Genomic DNA, 12819 nt, shown 5'->3' with positions numbered 1-12819 from the left:
GAGTTGATAATCATTTCAGTCCAGATCTGCCAGCATCTGTAGCAGACCCTACATGAGATTTGGGCAGTTCTGAGTGAACCAAATGACAACAAACATTTCTGAATTATTCATCATCTTTTAGAAATCAGGGGAGCCTAACAACCGTTTTTGTCTCCAATAGGACTGGAGCCTAAAATCATGATGGTTCACACCTTTAGAGAGTTATAGCGTAAAATGATGAAAGGGAGCAAAAATGGCAACAAACAAATCTTTAAATTGAATTGGTTGGACGGGTTTCCAGCTAGTTTGAAATTGGTCGCAAGTTGGCTATGATCTAGGGCTTTTTATCACATACAACATAAAGGAAGACAAGTGTGTAACACAAGTATGTATAAATATCCACGATTCATTAAATCACTATTTCACCCAAAATACAAATTTCTGTGAACATAAAAGAAGATATTTTATTTTTATTTATTTTGAATGAACATCAATGGGGTCCAGTGCTGTTTTGGACCCAAATGACTTTCATTGAATAGATAAAAACAGTTTTATTTTGATTTCTGTAGAAGAAAAAAAGTGGACATGAGGGAGAGTAAATAATGAGAACATTTACATTTGTAGATTACCTATTTTTTAAAGTAGGCTATATATCCAAGACCAATATGTAAACATTTATTATTGCATCTATATTATCTCGTTCTTCCCTGTCACCCTTTATTTTATCAATAATCACATATTACGCTTTGTTTTTCACGCTTCTGTTTCTATGTAGGAAAAATAAATGAAAGCAAAATGACTTATGATTACACAGACTTTAGATCATAATAGTGCTCTTCCAAAAGCAATCACTGTAAAGACAGGCGGATTCAGAAACATGTCTGCCGCTACCTCTGGTACACACTCCAAATAGCATGCAGTTTGGAAATTCCAGTGGTTTGAGAAGCCGCAGTTTCAAGGCATTGAGGAAATATTACTTGTAAATCAAAAAGAGGAAATCTATTCCTCTATTCTTAAGACTCTGATGAGTCGGAAAGTTTGCATTCGCTAGAAAAAAGACGATTACATGGAGGCTATACTTATTTCGGTTTGGTTGTTCTGTTGGACATTTATCCATTCTCAAAGTGTTTTGCATCTGACTGTAAGATACGTCATGACTGTAGAGGTTGTGAAGTTTATAAAAAATTATTTTGCTGTATGTGTATGTGTGTGTGTGTGTGTGTGTGTGTGTGTGTGTGCCCTGGTAAACCCTACATATGGAGACAAAATATCCCCACAAAGTAGCAATATCTGAAATCCTTGTCTTTGTGGGGAACATTTTTGGTCCTCATGAGGAAAACAGCTTATAAAACATACTAAGTGGTGCTTTTTTAATGTAAAAAGGCATAATGTTTTCTGTGTTCGGTAGGTTTGGGGTGGGGTTATGGTTGGGGAATAGAATATAAAGTTTTTACAGTGTAAAAATGATGGAAAGATCCTATAAAGAACCCAACATGTTTGTGTGTACATTAGCTGTAGATAAATGCTGTAGATACTGTAATAAAGTAAAATATTTCTGTACATATTACTGTAGGATAGTGCACTGTATTTGGTATAGCATAATAACAGTAATATACTGTAAAAATACAGTGGCTGAATTTACACTGTAAAAAAAAAAGTGTTTAATTTACGGTAAAATACCGGCAGCTGTGGTTGCCAGAACGTTATGTACGGTACGGTAGCAAGACTTTACGGTAACAGGGTTTTACAGACTTAACTTAAATTTACTGAAATAAACCTCATTATCTGATATAATGTTAAATTATCAACCAATTGAAGTATCAATATCTGTTTTGTACCATTGGGTTACGCTGACAACCAACAATCACAGAAGTGAAGAGAGTTACATGATATATGGAAGCTCAAAATGCAATTCTTCCACAAGACACTTAATATTATTATATAGAAGCTGCACAGTGTCATTCACACAAACATTAAACACCATCATGGTAACACACATGAAATTTTAAAAAGGCAATAAACATTCATTTAACAACAATAAATGCCACATAAAACCCATGTGTACATAACTGATTAGAAAAAGACTAAGCAAATGAAGAAACAAGTTATTTTTCAACAAAAATACATCAAATGCGAAGTGCCAAACAGGGAATTGTGGGAATGTCAATTTACGTTTTTTCACTGTAAATTATACGAGTTGTTCATTTTTTACTTTAAAAACTATAAATTTAACGTTATTTTACAGTAACATTACATTAAATATACCATTAGATCTATCATAGTTATTTACCGTATAGCAAGGAAAGATTCTGTTAACCAATTAACTGTTTTTATCTGTAGCGTTTTTACCGTTAAAATCACGATCGATTATTTTTTACAGTGAACAAAAAACAGCTACTTCTGAACCATGTTTTTGGCATATTGGTGTTGGAATAACTTCTGAAGCTAACCAGCCAAACCTTGACCCCCTGTGTGAAGGTGACCCAGAATTCCTTGGGACCACTCAGCCACCTGTTTCCAGTGGTGGTACATTAGCCCAGCTCAGCCAGTATGATTCCCCACTACACCACAGCTCCACCTCTCATTTGTCACGGCACGAAGACAGACGGCTCTATCACATTGCCCGGGTGAAGGTTACCAACAACAGACTCCAACAACTACTATCCATCTCTTTTCAGTAATCATTTGAAAGTACTGTAACATGGTGCGTGATTTCAAAGAAGTACATCACAATAGTCCTGCACAGCTTGGCTCGACGTAACGCTAACATCACAAGAAATGTGATTCTTCACACTTCGAAGGTGGAGGCAGATTTTCCAGACTGCCAAACGAAAACCACGTACAATTCTAATTGCTTTCGCCCTCAATTAGATAAGGGCCCTCAAAGGTTTCAATAAGGAGGTTTGAGGATATGATGTTAGTAGGATGGTATGAATGTAAGGGAGGGAAGAGAGCGGTTCAGGTCACTGACGAGGGAGCGGGACGCAGCGCCGGCACACATGGCTCAGGGACTGAGGGACTCCGACAGATGGAACCTGGTGGGTGACAAACAATTAACAAACCTACAAGAATAGCTATAGTGTGACGCTGCTCACGTAGGCACTGGAGAAAGAGAGAACGCATCGAGACTGACACGACGAGAGCTGCTGTTATGTTTTATGAGAATGCTTTTAGCGTCACTTCACACGTTCAGAGGTTTTTCAAAGTTCAAATTGATGCCACTCACTGTGAATCCTAATCAAGTAAGAATCATCATCGTCTTATCGTACGTAATTGACTTGATCGTAGTATCTCTCCAAACGATTATAAAAATGAATATGTAATTAGTAATCAACGTTTTTCTAATTTGCTTCGCTTTTTCTTCAAGTGTCCCAGCAGTGTCGCAAGTGTTCCCCAGAACGCATTACAGAAGATAACATGTTTTACCGCTCAGCGTTTTCTTCTCCCCGTTTTCACACACATATATAAGGCACAGTATGTTCTTCAATCTGCCCTCATTAACAGAATATCTGTATGGGGATTTTACCATGTCAGTGACCGAGTAGACTGAACTGGGTATGTTATAGTGTGTGTTTGTGTGAGCACATCTGGAGTCTAGACTCAGTGGCTCTGTGGGCAGGACCATATCTCTCAGCTGCATCAGGCCAAGAGCCCAGTGCTGTTTACTTAGGTGGCACAAAACTATAATTTGTTTGAACATTCAGATGTATTGCGCTCTTAGTCTGTCTCTTGCCTCACCTCCCTCTGCCCCCTCTGAAAGACGAGCGGTCTGCGCCTGGAAAAGCTGCTCTGATCTGGAACCAGCGTTAGGGGCTCGGTTCAGCTGAACCCTCGAATTCGGGTGTCATTGACTGTACTTTATTTATGTGATCCCAATGAGGTCAATAAAAATATACATATATTTTTAACCATCCATTCTGGAGTTGGCGAAAAAATGAGAACAAAAAATGCAAAAGTAATTTAATCCATTCATTTTTATAAAAAAGTACCAGTGTATCGTAATGAGTTACTTATTATTATGATTTATACAACAGACTGTAACAACATTTTTAAAGTGCCCATATTATGCTATTTTAAAGGTTCTCCTACAATAGGATTACATGTATACAGTTTTGTTTTCTCATAATATACATTGGATTATCATCTTTTTTTCTCACCATGTCTGAAATGGTTTGGTAAAGGATTCAGTCTCTAAACCCCTCTTTTCCGTGAGCTTATTCATACTTCCCACGTGACGTCACAAGTACCGGCAAGAACGTCGTTCTCTAGCAGTGAAACCCAGTAAACTAATCAAGGATCTTCCCAGGACGTCACCAGTTTTAAAACGCGAATCACGTTACCATTCACCAACACTGGACATGCGCGTGCCGGTGTAAACGGTGGCTGACGAATCAGGGTAGGATACGTCATGACTGATGACACCCAATCATAGAGCCGAGCGTGAGCCTCTGCGTCAGCGTTTCTAAAGTCTACACTAAAACGCCCTCCGGAGATTCAAAATGCAAAACGGAGCTGCAGCGTTTCTAAACTTCTCGGTTTTAGGTCTTCGTTTTTTCCGTTTTAGTCTGGACGGGAGGTGCAAACGTATAGCAAAAGGTCTCCGTTTTTAAACGAAAATGCAATAGTGTGGATGGGGCCTTACAGCACATGTCGGAAACCAAACGACCATTACTATATCTGAATCTAAGCTCTGAAGGCTTCCTTAGCACTTGTTCACACACTGATACAAACAGTAACGATTGTGTAAAAATTACTGTATAAATTTGAGCCCGAGTCCTTGTTCTTTGAAAATGCATGGAAAGTGGATTTGTTTTCTCAGCTCAGAAAACGGTGTCCTTTTGACATGTCGAAAACATGAACTAATCTCTTCCAGGCCTCAACAACTACAGTGTTTGAGGGCGTGTCAAAGTAGATGTTGGCAGGCAGCCAATGAAGACCATGCGTAGGGAATTATGCAAATTTGTTACAAACCATACATGTTCGTGCAGGAAGTAACACTGGAATTATTTCAGGCAGTTCAGAATCGGTTCTTTATTTTGGGAGGCAATAACTCAATTTGTTGTGCACTTCGATCTTCGGAACTTAGCAGAACTTTTACATTTACAATTACAACTGCACACGGGCACTTTAATGTTCACACAACGCTCATCAGAAAGTATTTAATTCATTTATTCACTCCTTCAGAAATGTGACTATTATCCAAAATGAATAACATGAAGTATGCATTTGGATGTATTAAAAGGTCCTCGGGTTAAGTATATAGTCTGGTTGAACTGGTTCTAGCACAGCATAAATTCCAAACAAGGGAAGGGGATTGTGGAAGGCCTTCTGTAACTACTTAATCCCTGACGCCGGACCAAGAGAGTGCAATCATAGCCAAACACACTTTAACCATAAATTCTAACCTTTCATTCCCATCTAAATCTTCACACATTTATTGTATTAACAGTGGTCTTCAGAGGTGCCGGTCATGCTTGTGCTGTTTGTTTTAATTAATGTGTTTGTGTGTGTTCATGTGATATAAGACTTGCAGGTTAGTTGAAGTGACAAATCCTAATGAATTTCCTTCAGAGGAATTACAGTCGCTCAACCAAGCAGTCTCTCGGTGGAGGGTGGGCCTGTGTAAAGTATCTACTTCACTGGGAGTCTTCGTCGGCTTTATTGGACTCTTTCAGTGGGCCGCAACTTCTGATTTATATCTGTATGCAAAGCAGACACAATGTACACACTGGGCAAAATTACAGCCCCACTATTTTTTAAGGAGTTAACATAATTGGGATGAATTATGAATAGAATGAAACAGATCTTGCCTTTGGATTAAGTGGAAGGAATGTTGCCTTTTAACTTCTAAGTCAATGAATTAAACATTTATAGTACAGCGGGATGAAATGGGCTGATAAAACGTAACAACCTAAACACTTGTGTTGAGGGTTTTCCACTACCTGACCACCAACCTGTTTTTTTTTTTGCATGAGTAGACAGTTTGAATTGCTCATGGACTCTTGCAAGCAGTCTATTGATCACATGCACACTTAAGTAATGCCTAAATAACATTAGTGTATTAATATCAATGACCTAATAAGGAGTAACCCAACTCTTTGCCTTTGGAAAAGCTGCAGTCCTTCTTAAAACTCTGTCATACAAGCCCTTAATCCTACAAGTATATAAGCATTGGAGGTGGTCTGTACTCCCTTAGTATTCGTTTAATGCTTAGATCTGTGTTTTAAGAAGCTATGAAGATTTTTGACCTCATTTTGGTGTACACCTCTGAATTAGTTTACCAGTGGGTGAGGATGTGTTGTCATGTTTGCTCCATAGGTTGTGTATCTCCTCCTGTAATGCCTTGTTCCTCATATAGGTCATCGTCTGACCTAATAACCTCCAAAAGATGTCTGTCGATGACAATACTGATGCCCTTTTATGTATAATAGATCCAAGAAGAAGTTTGATCGGTATTAGTTTGAAAGGTATCAGTAAATATAATAAAGACAAGAACAATTGGAGCCATATACCATCTGGAAAGGTGTAAATGGAAATGGGGCAGTGTGGACAATAATAAGTATTTATTTATAAAAGTAAACAAAATAATCTGACATCAGTAAAACTATGCACACTGCAAGAAATAAACAGCAGATGCTGGCTATTTTAGACAGTGCACATTAGGAGTAGCCTACGGCTGATAATAAACACCACTTTAACTCTAACTTTAACTTAAGCAAACGCTGTTAATACACATTTAGTTAACTAAACCATGTACGGTTTAATGCTAGTGAATAAAACGAAGCTCAGCCATGGTGTTGATCTGTTGTGATTTGCATCTCGAGATGATGATGTAACTTTGAGGGAGGCGTGGCCAAACCCGTTGACACGCCCCTGCCCCTTTATCATTAACTCGACCCCAAGTTCCATAAATTCTTAAATATATATTTTGAAGAATATTGTTTATCAAACAGATGAATAAACAAAACAGTTGAACCAAATAAAAAGACCCATTGACTTCTATTGTGTGGATAAAAAAAATATATACTATGAGGCCTATCAACTGTTTGGTTACCAACATTTTTCTTTCTTGGTGTTCAGCAGAAGAAAGACATTCATACAGGTTTGGAACAACTTGAGTAAATGACGACAGAAATATGTGTATTTGACAATATTTTATATATATTAAAATATCAATTGTAAATCGCTGTATCAGCTTCATAATAGCAGACTGATTAGGACACACAATGAGGAATTTAAATGAACAGTGTTCCTAAATACCAGCAATTGAACTGGTAATGTTTGATCCAGCAATCTGCCATTGTCTTTATTTATTCATTTATTTATGTCATATTGGTGTATATTAGTCTGAAGTAGGGCCAAATATCGATCCAGTGAGCTAATCGTTCATGAAGGCCATTTCAGGGCATCTGCGTCTCAGAGACTGGAGCCTCTCTCTGTATGTTTACTCTCTCAGGGGTGTACAGCAGGGCACCACTCTCAGCCCACCAAAGATGAGGTTCATAAGAGCTCTCACAAAGATTCATGGTGATCCAAATCAAAGCAGAGCTCTTTCACTGTGAGAGGATTAGAGCTTGCAGAATTATTGCACAGAAAGTTCCATTAGGTAGAACTGTTAATCATTTTAACGAAAATTATGAGTCTAAACTCAGTTTATTGAAAAAAAAAAAAACGACCAAGGTTATCACAGGTTATTATGTTTTACTTGACATTTTAACTGTGGATGAAAACATGTAGATTTTTACATTATCTGTAAGTGGTGCTAGTCTGTGTGAAAGTCCCCTCCAATATGATTGGGTGTTTTGGGTGGTAACCACCCTGATAGCACACACACGTATCAGAGACTACTTTATGTGTGTGTTTTCATCAGAAAGATACATAAGACGTTACCTGTCAGATATTAAATAGACATTTGGAAAATGTTTATGATTTAACAACATTTAAAACTGCTTTTTAAAGATGATTATTAGATGTTTGTAAACAACAGATTACCAGTTGAAGTGGAAAAATATGCGCTATAGTATATTGCGTTTATACAGTTTCTAAAATGTTCTAAATCATTTTTAGTTTGCTATGTGTCATGCTTGGTAGTAGTTAGCGCACAAAGAGAAGTCTTTAATCCAACTGAGAAAACACGCATGAGTAAGGACAAACCAACAATTGACGAATACAAACAATGACCTCTGGAAACACAGGGCTTAAAAAAACATGTAGATTAATTAACAGAACTGGTGAGGGAACTGAGGGAAGGAACAAACTAGGAAACCAGATCAAATCATGACAGGGAGATACAATTTTTTTATTTTTTGCTTTCACACTTGGAGTTTAGTTCGGCTCGGGGCACGGTTCGCATGAAAAATTGCTAATGTGAACGCTGTCATGCGGACCCAGGTGCACACTGGGGTCCCGAGCCCGAAACTACCTGGAGGAGGTGGTCTAAGTTTGGTTGCACTCGAACCGTACAGCGGTTCTCGTTAATGTGAAAGCAACACGGACTCGGGTGTCCACGTGTTCAGGAAGTAAAGTAACCTGCGCATATAAGATGTATTTAGTTAAATAAATGGGAACAATCACGCCCGGGTTCGAACCACAGCAAACGAGCCTATGTGAAAGCATCCTCAAAATTTTCAAAACAATTAACCTGACATTGTGCGGTTGCAATTCCAGCCACCATTTTCCCCATTTTCCAAACCCCAAATTCCCCTCCCCCCCATAAAAAGATTTTACCAACCCTATCTCATCAGAAAATGACTTTCATATAAGATGTCGATTTTGTACGTGTTTGCATGATGCGATTTGTATGAATTTTTTTTGTAAGAATAAAGGTCCACCCCTAAACCAAAACGTACGAATGAGATCATACAAAATCATATGAATTAGCCACCAATTTGCCAAATCAAATGACAAAGAGAGTTTAATAGATCTTCTGGTCCTCAGATATGACTTGTGTTCCTCCTACAATTTAAGTAAATGCAATGTTTGACCACCTTATCATCTGCCAAGCAAAAGAAAAAACATATTTCCAATCACCTGCATAAGTAATAGCACACCTCTCCTCACCAAGGCCTTGTCCCAAGGTCGCCGCATATCCGTTAAGTCCACAAGACCTTAGGGTGTCCGATTTATCATTTTAGGTTTCAGAAGGATGCTTGCAAACACCTCCTTTGTGGCCGATATGCTCCCTCGATAGAAATCCCTTCTATTTGGGACAGGGCCCAAGCTGCATGGCTTAAAGATATAATTCATGACTGTAAAACAAACAGTGCAAGAATAGTTGAATACTTAAAACCGGTATGAAACGGAAATGAGTCTTTTCTTCACTGTTTTGACGTATGACTGAGTGAAACGGATCCTCCAACTTGGGAAACTCAGGGCTTGATTTTGTTCATGTGGAATTGATTGGATGGTTGCTGCTGTGATGTCATGTGAGTGACAGCCCGTGAACACATCATGCAGGGAAAAGAAGAGATGTCACTGCGGAGGGAGGAGAAGATATTTTGATAAAAAATGATTAGGGAACATGAAGAAATAATAATGATGTGCACAGATAAATAAAAACTGCAATATATCATAAAAAATAAACCTCGTCAGTTCTGATTTCATGCCGACTTTAAGCTTAGGGGTTTGTTAATCCCAAACGCTTCATTCGAGCATTATTTATAACGTCAGCAAGTAACAAAACTAACTATCATGTTTCATTTGGCATTAATCATTTTAATTCTAACAAACTGCATCAGCTTGTTTATCATTCTTAAGTCAGAGTTTCATTAAAGAGCTGATTAAACACTCTCTGTCCATGTTCACCTGGGTCTGCTCTGTGTTTTGGACGGCCTTCCTATGCTACTGGTATCCTCTGTGCTATCCTCTATTTAGCTAACAATAACAAGAGTCATTTAGCAGGCAGATTCACAGGGACTGCAGCCAAAACGTTCTCCGTGGAGTATGTTCCTCTCACTTGTACTTAGGACCCCGCTCTCAAAGGTCCTGCCTCAACACACGGCACAAACCCCCAAGATAAGGTCTGCAGAGGCGCCAGACATACTGTATCTCCTCCATCTCCTCTCCACCACCACCAGCATTGACTGAGACACCAGCTCTGAGAACATAAAGATCTGTCGTAGTAACATAATAGGCACACACACACACACACACACACACACATATTTCCCCCGTGCCTGCCCTGTCTCAGCGTGGATTAGCTCTGGTTTGTCTTCTGTGAGTGAGAGGCTGTTTAAAGTGGAGACAGTGTTCTGCCTCTGCTGCTCTCTTCTCATGCGTGACCCTCATGAGCCGAGTGAGGGTCAAATGGCGGCTGAGCTTGAAGTACAATATCTGCTGGAGGAGGGAAGATACAGATGGAAGTGAAAGCCAGAGGTCAGTTTCTGAGAACACATATATGCATGAACAGACCTAAAAAATTTGTTTGGATGTGTAAGTCATACTTAAAATGTATGAATGACAAGAATTTGGCTAATAAATTATCACCAAGTAGTTTACTGGGCAATTTTTGCTATTACTTTGAAAACATTTGGTGATTTTTGGTGGAAGTATGAAGTCAGTACCTTCAATTTCACACAGGTGTCCTAACAGAGTAATCAGTGGTGTAGTTTATCATATGAACTACTGTATGGGAATATTCCACTTTAACCTGAACAAAAACAAAACAGATTATTATTTTTTATTCTAAATAAGTGTATTTCAGAACATTTTAAGCCAATGACAAAAAGTAAAAAAGAAAATAATATAAATACTACTAATATTAATAGTAGTAGTAGTATTGTTATTATTGTTCATGTTTGTATTAATGTTGGTATTTTAAAAGCAATTTAATAACTCTGAAAATGCCATGTGGTGTTACCATAATTTAAAAAGTAATAACGTATTTTTCTTTACACCTTGAATACATAGAAGAGTACACGTCATCCTCATAATATAAATATATTTGTCAAGGTAATTTTCTTTTTACAAATTTCATGAAGTATTAATTCCATGTGGTGTTGTAGTCAAAACACATCACATTTTACAACCTGAACTAATCTTGCCGTGTCATAAAGATTTCAAGTTATCTGATATATTAAGAAATTTGATGACGTGAGGGTCCTCTCTATGACATATTTTCCTGTTATATTCATTATTATTATTATCTTTATTATTCTGCATGTTCATTGCATCACATAACTTTAATCTGTTGGACATTTTTTTTATAATTAGTGAAGCAGTTTTGTCAAAAGATTCAGAAATTTAAAAACATGCTTCACTGTAAAGTTCTTGTATAAAGTTATAAATAAATTGATAGATGCATATAAAGTTATTGACCTTTACATATCAAGCACAACATACATTTATTCTGACCTGTAGCTATGCATGTTTCATAACACTTCATAACACATTTGCATGACACTGGCATGAATGTATGTGTTTTTTATGCCTGGTTTTTCACGCTTTATATTTTTCGTTTACTTGTTATGTATGGGTTTTTTTTCTTTTGGTTGAAAATCGCTTGAAATATTTGTAATCCTTTGCCCTTCACTCTCAAGAAACTAACAGCCTCTTGGCAGGTCGTCTGTGTGAAAGCAAATTTGGAATGGAAATGCTACGTACTAAATTCAATTTGCATGCCCTCAGTTAATAGTTTATGCATTTGTAAATGTGTAGGAAGATGTGTTACTGACAATAGTTCTGGCCTATTCATATGCAACCTTTGACACCTTAAAGCATACTTCTGGAAGCTGGTAGTAAATCTCACTGGCAAGAGTATCACCAGGTCTTTGTGTAAAAGAAAGGGGGTCACGGACACTTTCAAATGAATGGTGAAATTGAATATTTCTCTTTTTTTCTTTTTCAGACAGCATGAAACTGGAAAGGAAGACTGCAAACCTGACTGAAGTTGAGAGACACTCGGCACATGGCGCACTTCAGCTCAAGATGTTGGGAGCTGTCAAAGCACCACTATCTTTAGCATGACGATCTCACCCTTCTGCACATGTGTGGATCTCTTGGATGGCGCAGCGCTCCTCTCTTCTCTGCTCTTTTCATCTCCTTTGCCTCCTTTCATTTCTAGCACGCCTCATGTTGAGCTTTGTTTGCAAGCCAACACGCTGAGGTTCACACTCAGGGAGGTGGCAGAGGAAGGGGAACAGCAGGCAGAAGCCCTTTTTAAACATGGCACTTGCGGGTGTACAGCGGCCCACCTATGTGGAAACATCGAGGAGACGTTAACCTGGGTCAAAACCGAAAATGAAGATGAAAGCAAAGCTTTGGGAAGCTTTGTTCACTCTCTGCCCCATCAACCCCATGTTTGCACAAACACCATCTGACCACAGCACCTCAAGATGGCCCTCATGACTGTAAACAAAAGTTAGCTTTTTTTAATAGATGATCCTAAATATTTTTAATAAGTTATGTAGATTATTCTCACAAAATCCTAACTCATGTTCTGGTCATACGAAGTAAAAATTGTTATTTTGTGACCTGAATTTTCATGACAATTAGTTTTCTTTAAATTCCCATTATTGTAATGCAAAACAACAATTATACTTTTATGGTGGTAGTAGTAGTGTTTGTTGCTGTCTTTAATTCATGCTGATTAAAAACAAATCACAAAAAGGTAAATGTGTTTGACTGTCATTGAAAAATCTTATTGGAAAATTGAATGCAAAAAAAAAAAAAAAAAAATTAATAATAGCCTATATATATTAATTTTTTATTTTGGTCTGACCTGGTTATATTTTTGAGAGATTCACTCATCACAATAATTATTAAATTTGACTCAAAAACTCTCTAAGAAAAAAAAAAAAAATGCCATATTACCTAACAAAGACTCTCAAGGACTCTGAAACG

At 37.8% G+C, this 12819-nt stretch overlaps 1 long non-coding RNA gene across 1 annotated transcript; it reads left to right on the top strand.

Moving 5' to 3' along the window:
- Nucleotides 1–9278: 9278 nt before the first annotated feature.
- On the top strand, nucleotides 9279–12359 carry LOC148973582 (uncharacterized). The gene is made up of 2 exons (XR_016146711.1): nucleotides 9279–10353; nucleotides 11829–12359. It is a non-coding gene; the product is annotated as an uncharacterized LOC148973582 (long non-coding RNA).
- Nucleotides 12360–12819: the final 460 nt, after the last annotated feature.

The sequence above is a fragment of the Pimephales promelas genome, chromosome 15, assembly GCF_988280905.1.
Source record: "Pimephales promelas chromosome 15, fPimPro1.hap1.1, whole genome shotgun sequence".
NCBI lineage: Eukaryota > Metazoa > Chordata > Actinopteri > Cypriniformes > Leuciscidae > Pimephales > Pimephales promelas.
This window is presented reverse-complemented; position numbering and strand designations above follow the sequence as displayed.